The sequence below is a fragment of the Sitophilus oryzae genome, unplaced genomic scaffold (genome assembly GCF_002938485.1).
Source record: "Sitophilus oryzae breed Bouriz unplaced genomic scaffold, Soryzae_2.0 scaffold_1063_pilon_pilon, whole genome shotgun sequence".
NCBI classification, from domain to species: Eukaryota; Metazoa; Arthropoda; class Insecta; order Coleoptera; family Curculionidae; genus Sitophilus; species Sitophilus oryzae.
In genome coordinates, this window is record NW_022145686.1 from 1,654,908 (window position 1) to 1,671,074 (window position 16,167).

The following is a 16,167-nucleotide window of genomic DNA, read 5'->3' on the forward strand; positions in this document are numbered from 1 at the left end:
AATTAATATGGAACATTAGTCCTTTTTAAAAGTAAGTTACTCCATTATTTTAAATGGAACATCCAGTATATTTTTCCGGTGTTCAATGGGAAATTTATATATCTTCAAAATATTATTCAGGTTGCCTACCCCTCAGACAAAGATTTTCCTAGGTATTTTAATTTTTATGATTTTGCATCAGTAAATCTTAATTATTTGAAAAAATCTAGGTGGCTATGTGATATACCTTTTGTTAATTTAAAAAAATTAAAGATTGTAGAGTAAAATACTCAACGGTAATAAAAAGATACACGCTTAAAACATATTTTAATTATTACAGAATTAAAACTAGACAACGTACTAGACAAATTAGCTAGATGAAATCAAATGCTCAAAATGCTTCCTTTCCTGTAACTGCATAAAATTGTAACGTTTTAATAAAACGATACTATTGGCAATCCAACATATAGCCTACCGAATTAGTTCTGTCTAATTTCGGATACTCTGTTGATCGTACTTGCCCTTGTCGGCGCAGAACTAGACCATCTTTTTGACTATCGGAAGTCACCATTTTTGATTCAGATTTCGTGGCTTAAATATCGACATACTTATCTGAAGTCATCCGAAAAAGTTTAAACTTTTTAATTCTATTAACCTTTGGAATGTAGTCCTAATGGGTCCTGGCATTTAGGGAAGGAATCAATTTTAAGTTTTCATGGGTATTTTTGTGGTAAGTTTGATCTTCATCACATTTTTATTCTTTTGGTTCAACCTTATCTCTTTACAGATTTTCTAAACGTGGTTTTGGTTGTCCTGTCATGAATTTAATTTTTAAGTAAATCCTCAGCATCGTGAGGTAAAAACTTCTAAAATGCATTTTGTGCATAAGTTGTGTCGTTTCCAGGGTTTTACCGTCGAGTTACATAGCGAGTTATATGTCGTGATTGGTGGTTTGAGGTACGAGAGTGGTAGATTGGGGATGAGCTCCCACACCTAACGTCCACACACCATCCAGAAGGACGAGCATAAAGCCTGGAATTGCACCGGATAATCAGGCCAGATTTCATATTTTTTTATTAACTCATTTCAAATCTATTTACTTACTGTTGACGAATTACGTATTTAATTATGTAATTATTAGATATCATTTTTGAATTTCATTATTAAAATATAATTTTCTTAATTTTAAATATACAAATTTTTATATATTTTAATATCTTGTCAAGTATTTTGTGATGGTGTCACTTGACATATTTATTTAATTAACTTTTGATTGATTTACGGAATTAGGTGCGCATACAACAAGGTTCATGAACTGCGTTAGTTTGAGGTACTTATTTAATTTTATTTTGCGTAATTTAATATTAATATGTCAATGATTTTTAATCAACAAAACAAGTGATACTATTTTTTTTTATCATACATTTAAATTTTGATTACTTATTATTCCTAAGTATTGATTCATTTTAAAAACCTAACTTCATCCATCAATTACTGTCCTTGTCTATTTTTTTTTTAATTATAAATAAATTTAAGTTGGGGTAAAGAGATATATTATTTCTGAGTGAATGTCCTGGCGCCCAATAATTATTGTTTTATTAATTAATTATAACACCTAATAAAAAAACGAACCTACGACTGCTCACAAAGACGAAAAGCTGTCGTTTGCATTGTGTCAAGAAAACGTTACAAAATGATGGTTTTTTCAAAAGGATCTCATCATTTTAAAAGGCATATTTATGTGGAGTTCTATCTCGAAAAGCAGCTACAATAATTTCTCTCATGTTGTCGACACTAGTTGGTCGAGTTTTGTAAACACTGTCTTTAACATATCCCCATAAAAAACCAGACTAGATAAAATCAGGAGCATTTAAGTATTCTATTAATTTATGAATTCTATTAATTTATGAAACTAAAAGAATCATATCAATTCTTTCTGATTAGGATAAGTTTGCATTTTCGGCAAATTTTCTAAGAACTTTTTTTGTTTTAACTGGCACAAAATGATAACTAGTTGTTAAATTTGGACTAATTAGACAGCTATGTTAAAGTAACGTCAGACATATCACAGCCACCTAGATTTTATCAAATAATAAAGATCTACTCATATCAAATCATGTAAATGAAAATATCTAGGAAAATCTTTGTTTGAGGTAGTATTTTGAAGAGGCATGAATTCTCCATTGAATATCGGAATAATATACTACAGTTAACTACATATTACTAAACGTTATCTACATATTAGGCTATAACTAATAATAGGCTTAATTACATATTAGGCTATACCCGGTAAGTTCCAATTTAGGTAGCTTTTATTTGATTGTTCTTTATTTCTAGAAAATGTTAAATATGTCAAAAACCTTACATTTTAGTCATATACTTCTCTTATAAAACTCCCCTTTATTTTTCTCCCAGAATCCGAACATCAATTAATATATAGGGTTTTCCGTTACAAAAAACACAACATTGATATGTAACTTTTTTTGAGGACACCCTGTAGAACTCTCTATATTTTTAAAAAGTGCGCTGAATTAACCCACATATGCTCACAAAATTTCATTTCAATACAAACTGTCGTTTTCCTTGGAGCCTCCGCGGCATATGTATCCTCCGGGCGCCACCCTGTATATTTACTTACCAGTGAAAAGTTACGTCCTTATTTCTCTTTCCAATTTTTGACCGAGCTCTACCGTACGCTGAACAACTAACTATTTTACAGTATTTTTCTGGAATTCTGAATAATATCGCTATTAATACACTATGTTCCGGCACAACGTCCTTCTAGATTTACTTCCTCTGAACAAAACCAACCATAGAATAAATAATAAATACCATAAAATAAGATCAGAAAACCCAACAAATCCGCAATATGTCAAATGAAATTCAAATGTGTCGATTGAAACGTCAAACAAAACTGTCAAAATAGGGGGGCTTCATGATGTCGATTTGGACACTAATAAATGAATGTGTATAATATTGGACTCCTTCATTAGTCTTTTTATTCAAAGTAACACAATATAGTATATTATTTAACGAGCATATAATGGTGGCTGTTATTCACGCGGATGAAATTTAAGATACGAGCCGCAGGCGAGTATATTTTATCCAGGACAATCAAAAAAATTTAGATAATATTAATATAAGTTTTTATTTTTAAAAAACAACTTTTGAAACCCCCCATAGATGAATGCAAAAAATAACACTGAAAACTTCAAATTTTTAAATCGAATTTTAGAGTAGAAAATGGTGGAATTTTAACATTGTTTCTTTGTAATGATAATAATAATAATAATAATAATAAATGTCTTTATTTAAGTCAGTTATAATAACAAATAATGATTACATAAATTTTTAGACGGCGAGATCTAGCATAGCTACTCCATCTAACCGTCGCAGGAAATATGTATAAAGATATAAACAAAATATTTATCCATCGATATGCAAATAGATTCTCCCATTTCTTAAAAGAATGTATTTTATTTTTAAATAGTACTTCCTTTAATTTATATTTAAAACTAATTATACTTGGCGAATTTGTTACAGTATCTGGTAACGAATTGAACAGTTTAACGCCGTTTTAGCTAAATGACCTTTGGAATAATGCAGTGGAGTGTTTTGGTATTACTAATTTATTATTATAGCGGGTGTGCATGCCGTGAACTTCAGACCCCTTTATAAGCTTTTGTCGAAGATAAGTTGGAAGACCGGTACTCAATATCTTAAATACCAAAGTTGACAAGTGAGCAGTATATCGTTCCTCCAGAGTAAGCCAACCTGACATGCCAAAGAGCGGTGTAACATGGTCGTACTTTCTAATACCGTAGCTGAATTTCAAACAATAATTTTGTAGCTTCTGCAGACTCAATTTTTGACTTGAAGTCAAAGCTGGCCAATACACTGTGTCACAATAGGACTGACAAGAAAGAATCAACGCATCACACAATTTAAGTTTAATATCTGAATTTAAATAGTCTTTATGCAAATACAGTTGTTTGAGTTTACCATAACTTGACTGAAGCAATCTAGAAATATGAGTTTCAAATCTAAGTCCAACATGCAAATATAAACCGAGATTACGACAGCAGTCAGTACTGTTTATAATATCATTATTAATTTTGATCTTAAAATTAGTATTATCAATAATATTTTTCCTATTCCTCCCAAGCAGTACCATCTGAGTTTTTTTGCATTAAGAACTAGACCGTGTGCACTAGAAATTTTGTATATCTCCGCCAAATCTGAATTAATTAGTGCCACTGCACTGTTAGATCGAACCTCCTCAAAAGAAAAATACAACTGAAAATCATCGGCGTATTGATGGGAGGAACAATATTCGAGGCATTTACAAAAGTCTGCAGTGTAAATTGTAAATAATAGTGGTCCCAGAATACTGCCCTGTGGAACACCTCTAGTAATTGATACAGTATCTGATGATTTACCATTACTAAAATTCACTTTCTGCTCTCTATTCTCTAAATAACTTTGAAAGAACATAACTGTGCTACTATCTAATCCAAAATATGACAATTTTTTGCATAAAATTGTATGGTCTATAGTGTCGAATGCTTTGCTATAATCTAGCAAGAGCAAACAAGTGTTTTCATGTTTATCATATGCTCGGAAAATATTATCAGTGACATCTAGCAGAGCTGTATTAGTACTATGATGAGGGCGAAATCCGGACTGCGTACTTGGAAGTATATTGTTTTTCGCTAAAAACAGACTAAGTTGCTCATGGACTACTTTTTCTAATATTTTTGAAAGTGTAGGCAGTATACTGATGGGCCTAAAATGAGAAATTAAAGTAGGTTTTGAAATCTTGGGAATGGGTATTATTTGAGACTGCTTCCAAGCAGATGGAAATTCATTTAACGACAAACATTTATTAATAAGAAATGCAATATGAGGTGTTAAAAAGGGCGTTATAATAGATATCATTTTTAGGTTTATACCATCACTGCCAACAGCACTAGAAGTTAATTTAGAGATTATTTTCGAAACAAGCGTACAATCTACATTTTTAAAAGTAAATTTTTTAGTATTTAGTGTTATTGTCTTATTTACATAATTTTTGTCTAAAAACTTGTCATTTCTATCAGTGGCAGGAATATTCTCTGTAAAATGCCTATTGAATTGATTAGGGTCGTTATGGATTTCTTCAGGTTTTATGTCGGCAACCGATTTAATATTTAGCCACCTTATTGTCTTCCAGAACTGCTTGGGATCACATTTGAATTTATGGACAAGATAAGCTTTTTTCTCGTTTCTCACTGCCATACTAACAAAATTACGCAAATCTTTATAATAATTCCAGGATGCGTCCGTTTTAAGTTTTTTATATTTTGAAAGGGCTTTCTTTCGTAACTTCATCATCATTTTTAAGTTCTCTGTAAGCCACGGAGCAGGAGCTTTGGTAAATTTAGATGATTTAATGGGAGCGTGATCATCAAAAATTGAGTTTATGTTAATATTCAGGTATTCTACGATTTTATCAACTTCGTCCAGACTATATATATGATCCCAATTGCGCATCTCTAAATCATTCATAAAGTCGATATAATTAAAATTTGAATAATCACGATATGTACGATATTTAATTTGGTCAATTTTAGTAAAAATTTTCAGTGTACAAGTAACCAATGAGTGATCCGATATTGGATCCATATCTACAATATTTACATCATTAATTAAACTAGGACGAGAACAAACAATAATATCTAGCAACGTCTGAGAAACATTAGTTACTCTAGTTGGCGAATCCACCATTTGTGTTAAGCCATATTTGTTGAACATTTTTTGTAAAATATTATTGTCGTTGTTCAAATAATTGACATTTAAATCTCCTCCGAATAAAACGCAGTCAAATTTAGGCAACACATCAATCAAAGTATTCTCCAAACCATTAACACAGCACAACAAATTAGAATCGGGAGGACGATACACCGATCCCAGGCAAAAATTTAACTTACCCACCCTCACACTCACCCAGATCTGCTCCAACGTAGAGTCATCTAAGGGAACCGTTAGAACTTTGTATTTTAGTGAATTTTTAATATAGAAGCACACTCCACCACCTCGGCCATTTCGATCATTTCGTATTAAGTTATAAGCATTTAATAAAACAGCCCCATCTGTCACGTTACCAGACAGATGGGGCTGTTTTATTAAAATAATGGTGTTTAATAATTTGTTTACACGTCGAGATATAACATGAAACATGAGAGACTTATTAAAAAGGAAAAAAACTTTAAAAATCTTATGACAAGAAAAACAACTTTTGGAACACCCCATATGAATGCAAAAAGTGACATTAAAAACCTTATAGCTCTTTTTTGGAGTTTGGATCGAGATATGATCATATGCGTGGAAGCGGTGAATAATGAAACCCATTATTGAATAATGAATATTATTATTATTTCATAAACTCATGTATACGAGTCGTGGATAAAAATAAGTCTAGTAATTTAATTAGTAAACAATAAAATTTTATATATTTTTTTAATCATAATTTTGGAATTCCAGCTTATCTTTAAAATCCTAAAATTGTACAATCAAATATACTTTTATTTTTAGTTAAAAAGCCATATATTTTGGAACTGGTCAAATACCTACGAGGCCACAAGAAAATGGTGCATTCCTGTTTTGTTTTGTTTTGTGCATTCCTTCGCTACGTTTGAGACTGGTCAGTTTGAAACGTATTTATATTATACAGACTTACAAATGAAAGGCAACCAACATGCCATTGACTGTGTCTGTCCGTCCGCTGACCAACTCAAGTAAACACACAAATATTTATTTATTTAATTTGGAATGTTAGGAATTGGAAGTATTACATCGGACTTTGGTAAGATTTTCAAGTACCAGGGTACCAGCCGGCATCAGGAGGTGTATGAATTGAAGTCACGTAAAAATGCGGGCGATGTTATACAGAATGCATGTGCCTCTTCAGGTCTTCAATTGGAATATTAAAAAGAAGCATTGAATTTTATATGAGGGGAAGTTTATGTCTTGTTTGTAATAGTAAAATAAATAGTATAGCAGTAAGAATTAGAAATAGAACTTTCAAATTTCTTTGAGGTTCTAAAAGTTGAAGTTGAGAATGTTATCTTTAATAGAACTTTGGCAAAGCTTAGATAACCACAGAATATATTATTTTTTTTATAATTATAGAAACAAACATACAAACGACGGTTCTCAACCGTCCCGGTTTGGCCGGGATTAACCAGGAATCAAAAAGTTTGTCCCGGCGAAAGTTTTGCCTTGGCCGGGACCTAATGTTATGTTTTATGTTTAAAAATTAAAAAAGTGTGTACTACACACATAATATATTTTAATTTCTAATATTTAATGTTTTGTTTCAATTATTTATAAGCTTAAAAATAATTGTCCCGGAATCGCCGGTGCTCAAGTTGGGAACCCTACATACAACACGTTTTTACACAACACATCTTTGTTGACATTATTTTGGCTCAAATTCAATGTAAATCTAAATAGCTTAGAATAAAGCCCTGGAATTGGCTTATAATTTGGTTATTTGAAATAGAACCACGTAGGTAAATTTTATCGTGTTTTATTCTTCATAGATTTTGAAATAGTTTGAAACAGTTTTTGATATATTTTGTGTTTGGAGTAATATTTGAAAAAATTGCAATAAAGTACTTTTCCATAATTTTTTTCTTTCAGTCTTCTCTGAATGTCTTGGCAGGTGGTGTAGGTTCCTAGTAGCAAACAACAAAAAAAATATCAAAAAACAACTGATATCTGCCGCCAAAAAATAAGTGCCCACTTCCTCCAAGCCATTCCCTGTGAAAGAAGCTGATAAAGCACTGGAAGACTGGAAGAATCTGGCAAAGCTCCTGGATTCGATGGAATTTACCCCGAATTCCTCAAAAACTGCGTGAAACATACAAGAATGTGGCTGAGTAAATTCCGATATCCTACTAACAGGACATATTCCTGTAGAGCTCAATGAATCCAAAATAGTTGCAGTTCTAAAACCTAAGATCTTGTCTGGAAGCTACCGGTAGCCTTATTAAGTACACTCTACAAACTTCTAGAGCGTATGTTATTAAACCTACTAGGCTCATTGATATTGCAACATGCATTTATACCGTAGCTGTGTGGACCAGGTACTCAGCCTAACAACACACATTGAAGCAAGATTCCAAAAATAGCTGAAGATCTATGTGGTGTATGTTGACTTGACTGCGGCATATGACATTGTCTGGAGAAGCACCTAAAGTCGTTTAAGCATCTAAAGCTATATACTTCTTTAAGCATATAAAGCTAAGTTTCTAAACTTCAAAACTCTTTGGAATATTATGACATCTTAGAGGTCTGATCTCTAGTTCTAATTTCTATCAAAATCTTCTTTAATTCCGTTTAAGAGTCCGTTCCCTTAGAGGCACAAGAAAATACCGATATATTTTACCTATGCGAACCTCACGGTTCAACAAATTAGGCAAAGAAAATAAAGTCCTCCTACTCTGGGTGCCTGCTCACCAAGGGATAAAAAGCAATGAAAAAGCAAATGATCTAGCTAGGAAAGGAGCGAACACTCCAATAACTGGACCAGAACCGTTCTGTTTCCCAAACGGGAACCAACAGAGAGCGAAACTGAAGAATCTGGAAGACCCCATCCGTAACTTGGAATGGGTATCCTCCAACAACGGTCTAAGACACTCGAAAAAGTTCCTCAGAACTTACGACCCAGAAAAATCAAAGGTTTTCCTTGATTTAGGTAAAAACAATCTTCGGATTGTCACGGGGCTTCTAACAGGACACTGTCTCCTCAACAAAAACCTCAGTAGGCTGAAGCTGAGAAACAACGGCGAATGCAGAGTCTGTGGGGAAAATGGGGAAACACCAGAATACCTTATCACTGAGTGCGCCGAGACGACAACCATTCGTGCCATGAACTTGCCAGATACCGGCTTTTGTTAAAACCTTGAGACTGTATGATGAGTTATAACTAAGAGTTAAGTTATAACTCAAGAAAGGGGAACTCACAATAGATCTGTAAGGTCGCGGTAATTAACTCCCCTCCTAAACATTCTACATTCTATATCTCCTCACGGGAGATGGCACACGTATTTTTAAGTTGTTTCAACTACAAAATACAATGTATTCACAGTTCTTCGAGTTATTAACTTCAAATTGCTTTTATACGTTTGAAGCACTATTTACAGTTTACAGTATGTAATATGTGTTTGTCATTTTATACCGTATGATCGAGAAAAAACGGCGTCAACGATGGCTATGAAATGAAGATCGCTGTCATTTTATATGTAAATTTATATGGGAAATGTCATCGATCGTCATTTCCCAGCCAACTGGACGCCGTTTTTATTCGATCATACGGTATATTTAATACCAGTTTAGGGCCAAGTTTACAGGATGGCCCATTAGTGCGAGGAAGTACAATATCGTCGTTGTTGTCGAAGATATAAAAAAAGTTTTATACAGATGTTGCATTGTTTATAATATGCACCATTATGAATCCTAAAAATATTTTGTTGTATACAGGATGTCACAAAAAAAGTTATGATAAAGTTTTTTTTTTAAATTGCACCTCGTCATAAAATTCTGCATGTAGTACGCTATTTTTATTTAAAGCATTATGCGGTGTTACCATTATATTTCTTATTTACTAAAATTTTGGTTAAAAACATTTTATCCGAAAAGTGGTTAAAAAACCGGCTTGAATATAACTTTATTAATACTTAGCTATATTTTCCTAAATACCAAGGTTAACAGAATAAATTCGCGGAGAAATATTTACATTATCCTATACGGGGCATTTTTTATGGCATCACCAAAATCGGAATATTTAAAAAAATGTTATATCTCTATTTTTTTAAATGCAATACCCTGTGTATTTTTTTTTTCGTTTATGTTTTAATAAATAAGAAATAGAAAAGCAACTCTCCGCACAACGCTTCAAATAAAATAGTGTACTATATGCAGAATTTTATGCTAAATCCCAATTATCTAAAGAAAAATAGGAGGTGCAATTTAAAAACTTCTTGTTATCATAACTTTTTTAGTGACACCCTGTATACAAGAAAATACTTTTGGAATATGCACCATTATAAACCATGCAACGTCTGTATAAAAATTTTGTTTCATATCTTCGACAACGACGATATTGGACTTCTTCACACTAATGGGCCACCCTGTATGTATACAATTAAAATCATAATTGCTAATTGGTTAAATTAGCAATAAATTAATAAAAGCAGGAAGTCATTCAAATCCTAAACTAATGCAAACGGTTTAGCTGCTCTGCTGACCACTGATCAGTTACACCGCCTGCCTGCAAGATATGAAAATTAACCTATAATTTATAAAGCACCGACTTGAAATCGGGGAGATCAAGTTTTCGGAAAACCATCGAAATAGTTTTGGCCCCAAGTCGTTGTCGCGCCAGTAATCGTCGTCGCCACAGTCTCTCTTTCCGCTCCTGGTATCCTGGTGTCCAAGCCCTCTTAGTTATGAATTATGAGAAAATATTAAATCGGGAAGCGATCATATTTTATGACAGCTGTCAAGGCGCCCGTTTCGGCAAATATGATAAGCGAGAGAAACGGGAAAAGATGAAGAGATGAGACGCTAACCTAAAACATTTTTTGTTTTTCGAGTGTTGTTTTGTTTGGTGTTGTTTAAACTCAGTTTACTGTTCAGTTTTAGGTGTTTATGGTTGTGGGCTCCGATATTTTTAATATTTCTTAAGGGTTTTTCTTTCCAAAATAAGTTTTTTCATAATTAATTTGGTCTTTATTCTAGATTTTTCGTTAACTATGGACCATTACCATAGATTTTTTGTTTTAGTTTTTAGTTCTTAGAGTATCAAGAGAATATCCAAATGAATTTACAAACTACATGTGTTTCGTGTGTGTGTGTTTAATTTAATTGAGAAAATCTGAAATCTGCCGAAGGCTGGTGTGTACATCAAGTTATCAAAGATGAGCTTCTAGTGGCAGGAAATCAGAATGCGATGGAAGTTTTCGAACAGTTGACGAGGGAGTATGCCATTTTATATTTGAAGCGGCTGCGTTTACTGCGGATCTTGGTTAAAAAGAAAACTATAAACAAATTCAGGAAAGGAGACTCTTATTGCGTCGAAATATGTTTATTCAAGAAAGATATACAAAGTGTGTTCTTAGTTAAAATGGACTGTATAAAATTCTATCTATCTCTAATGTTAATGAGCCACCTACATTTGTTTTAACTGTTGTGAAGAGTCATAGCTTTTCTCTCGTCCGTACCTGTATAAAACTGCTGATTTTTTACGTGGAAAATGTTTTTTGGTAAAAATTGCTACGAGCTACCGTTGTCACGATATTTAGATTGGAAATAGCCAATAAATATCATTGTTGACAAAAAAATAAAATGATTCTTTAGGTTATTTGACTGAGATGATAAATTAAACTAAAATAAACTTTTTATTTTTTTAAATTAGGTAATCATAAATCATAAATCTCGAATCTTCGAAAAAATGATGATAAAACAGTTTCTGTTAAACTTTTGGCACAAAACCATTTCAAATTTATGATTTCAGTCTAATAACTATTTATTCAACAGGTTTAATTTATGCCAATGATTACAGGCATTGATAATTTCGATTCCAAATATCTCGAGAACCGTTACTCGTAGCGATTTTTACCAAGACACCTTTTTTACGTAACAAACGTCGTAAATGTATATATTTTTACTCAGTAGTTTTATACAGGTACAGACGAAAAGTTATTACTCTTCAAACCAGTTAAAAAATATGTAGGTGGTGCCCTCTATCAGTAGGAGTCATATTGATATTAAAATCAATTTTTTTATGTCAAAAAACTCCCAGACACCAATTTTCATCCAAATATCGACGTTAGTTCAGAAATTATGTCGAAAAAATCGAAATAAAAACGAAATTTCTACAACTTGTATCTCCAAAACTAGGCATTTTTGTACATACATTTATAAAAAACTTTTTTTATTATTTTTATCTGCAGAATATGCTGCTGAAGTTTCCGGAATACAGTTTGCACCACCTTGTATATTTCAACATGGTTTGTCTTCCTCAGGAGCGTATAAAGAATTAGAGATACACAGGTATATACACAAAATACATTAAAAGGATTGCAAAACAAACGTGAAAAATCAATTTAACATTGTACTTCCACGTTGTTCTGCAATTCTTTTAATGTATTTTGTGTATATACCTGTATAATTCTAATTCTTTAAGCCTCTGTTAATGGCCTAGCATGCCATTAACAGAGAGCTATATTGAGGGTTCAGTCTCCAAGTTACTAGACTTTTTGAAAAGGATAGGACTGGAGAATGTAACCTAAGGATCAAAAGAGGACTACAATAGATTTGAAAAGGTCGCAGTGGATCAGGCGGATCAACCCCGAATAATCTAATTTAATCTAATACATCAAAACACAAAACTTAAAACACCGGACGCGTGTTTTGCTAACCATGTTAGCATCATCAGCAGATGATTAAATATGAGTTTTAACACTGATTAGAACTGGAAAAAAAGTGATGGTTAACAAAGTTTTCTTCCAGAATGTTGGTAACATGTGGTAAACTAAGTTTGTGTTTTAATATTAACAACTTTGATCACGAGTGTTCAATTAGATGAGTAGGAATTTCACAAACACACAAAATGACGTACGATATGAATATTGAAATGAAAAACTACATTTAGTTGATGAATAGCAAAACAATATTAAAAATATATTTTGTAAATAATTATAAACACACAACTACAGGACGCGCAGTGTTTCAGGAAAAGTACAGCACTTTAATATTGGGGAAAACTGGATAGATATGAGTTAAACATAAATAAGCTGTTTTAGCCATTTGACTATTTAAACAGAAGAGTACCCATATATGCAAGGGTTATTTTGATGATCTTACACTCCCATTTGACGTTTATAAACTATTGAATTGTATATCTATGTTGTTATATTAAAAATGTCTATATTATTTGATCAGGTGTTCACTTTCTTTCAAACTCTAAATTTCGCTTATTCAATAAGCGCATTTTTTAATTCGTAAAACATTAAAATTGATTATACAAATTATTTTAATTTTTTTCTTTATTTCGTACATTTTCCGACAACTGTTTGGTTTTCATTTCAATTTGAACATATAATTGTATAACAGAATAATCCGTTTCTATAGTATGTTTTCTTCAATACAGGCAGTCCATTGTGGAATGGAAATTAATGACCGCCTGTTACATTACTTTAAATTATTCAAATTTGTATTATTATTAATTTAATAAGGGCAAATAACCATGTTGAACCAATTATTCCAATAACTGCTTTCTTTATGTTTATTAAAGTTAATTCCCCTGTGTAAACGTACATACTGAAAGATGTTGTGGTAAAGCGGTATAAATTTGAAAAATACCGCTCGCCACTGCTGTGCTCCTGTTACCGAGGCCGCCAATTTCCCGCTCAGGCAACCAACCAGAGGCCACGTGATGCATATACTGCGCCATCTATTGGGACGTTCGTGTACAATGCTGTGTATAACTGGTTGCCTATAAAAGATACATCAAATGTAATTATTTTTTAATAATCAAATTGACTTATATTTAGCCTCACTAGGCCTCACTAAATATAATAATTAGTTTAGAATATAAAATTTTCAAGCTTGAAACTAAATTGAATATATTCTGTTGTGCTCATATTAATTTGTTCTCTGAACGTTAGCGACATCTATCGGTAGATGTGTTTTAATATTAGCCTTATATTAGTAACAACTGTAGTTAGAAATTCTGTTTTGACCAATTTCAAGAATAGATGGCGCATAACGTATTAAAATTAAAATATATTTGTAATTTGATAATTTCACAATAGATCAATTTGATGGGGTACTTGTCTGCTTTAATTTATTCATTATTAAAAACAATTAATATATTTTATTTCTTAAGTCTAAGGAAGAAAATCAAATATTTCTTTAGAAGAACTATAGACTTTAAAAGTTATAGTTTGTGGAGGAACATAATTTCTGAGGAATACCTTTTAATAATGGATAATTTTAAAAGCAAGATTATATAAAATAATTTGTTAACTGAAATATAATAGGGTAAATTAATATGTTAATATACAGATACGTGATTTGTTTTTGAGCTGTTCCTTGTGCATTAGACAAAATTAATGTCTTAATACTTCATTTGAGAAAAATAATATACACGGTGTTGCATTTGAAAATGACCTACAATCGAGAAAATAGAAAAAAAAGTAGTTGCAGTGCTGCACAGAACTCATAGTTAGATAGGTCCGGATGAAAAATACCCCTGAAATGTTTTTGTTATTATCTGTAACAGCACATAAACCTTTCTTGAATTTTACATGCTAATTGATACAAAAAATACAAAATGGTAGATAAAGCTTTTATTTTTTTTAAATATTGGGGTAATTTTTATCAAAAAAACAATATAATTAAATTTTATCTTCAAGCTCTATACGCTATACCCTTTTTGTTTATTGTTTCGTTTGTCATAACATGTTTGGATGCGATTCACTTCAGACTATTTTGTTTTTAAATTTTGTGTTTTTTATAATTATTGTAATTCTGGGCTATGAAAGATGTATCTTTTTTTGATTGACTACCTATTTAAAAAAAATAAAATGGTCAATGATATAAAATCTGTAACAGCTGTAAGCCGATGCAAGTTTTTGAGAAATTTTTTCGATGTACTTAAACAGCCGTTAAACGGTAGCCTACTAAAATGCCGTTAATAGATATTGTGACGTCGTTCATGTCGGCGGAAAGTAATGCCTAGCCTTAAGCATTTTGCAAGAGCACCTGTGGCTCAGTGGCTGAGGCTATCGCTTCGTAAGCGAATGATCCGTGGTTCAAATCTCACGCCGACCAAGACTTTTTTATATTTTTTTTGCTTATAACGTGATCTTATTGCATTGGTTTCACTCTTTTTGGTTGGATTGGTTTAGTTATTTGGCGGATTGGTTAGCGTGGTTATTTGGAGGGTGTTAATTCATTGGTTAGTTGGTTATTTGGTGGGGTTGGTTGATTTTTACTAATTCATATTTGTTTTTTATATTTTTTATCAGTGTCGAGGTTAATTGCGTTGGTTAAGTTGGTTATTTGGTGGGGTGGATAGCTTTGGTTAGTCCTTATAAAATTCCTATATTTCATAAAGCCGTCAAGTGTGTCACATCAACGACGTCATACCTATTAACGGCATTTTAGTAAGCTACCGTTTAACGGCAGTTTAAGTACAGCCAAATTTTTTATTCTTATTTATCTACTTCTTAATAAACTACTAATAAAATAGTAGTTATTTTAGTGTAAACGATAACTTTAAAATTTTGTGAATATTAAAGTCTCACTCCCAGTCTAACTTTCAAAGTCAGTCTCATAAAATATATACCGGGTGTGTCTCAGAAGTGGCTCACCCCTATAACTTTTTTATATCTTCTTCAGTTAAAAAACGAGATTTGGTATGTTTAGTATATGACATAAATTAGGATTGATTGACGTATTAAATTGTTTCCGGTCACTTCCTGTTTCACCGGAAATGAGTACAACTTTTGATTTTTAAATGGCACCCTCGGTATTTTTTACCTTATTCAAAAGAAAATAACACTCTGAATAGAATGACATATTATATATGTCAACTTTTGACATTTTCGCATATGATTTATTTGAAATTATAACTTGTGGTTCGTAACGAAAATTTGACTCGAAATAGCAAATGTGGTATCAAATTATACGTAAAAAATGCTTTTTTCAAATATGCTAATGAGCCACCTTCGTTCCATTTGAAAAAATTGATATATGATTAAAAGTACGATTTGAGCATTTTCTAACTAGCCAGGACAAGAAACTAAAAATATTAGACGATCAAATCCTCCTTGATTAAAAATTAGTGTTTTTAACATAGCCATGGCACTCTAGATTAAATTTTAAAATACGATTTGTTAATAAGCAACAATGTCAAAAGTTGACATACGATATGGCATTCTATTCAGAATGTCATTTTCTATCGAATAAAGTAAAAAAATACCGAAGGTGCTATTTAAAAATTAAAAATTCAGTCATTTCCGGTGAAACAAGAAGTAACCAAAAACAATTATTGAATACGTCAGTCAATCCTAATTTATGACATATACTAACATACCAAATCTCGTTTTTTTTTATCTGAAAAAATAAAAAAAG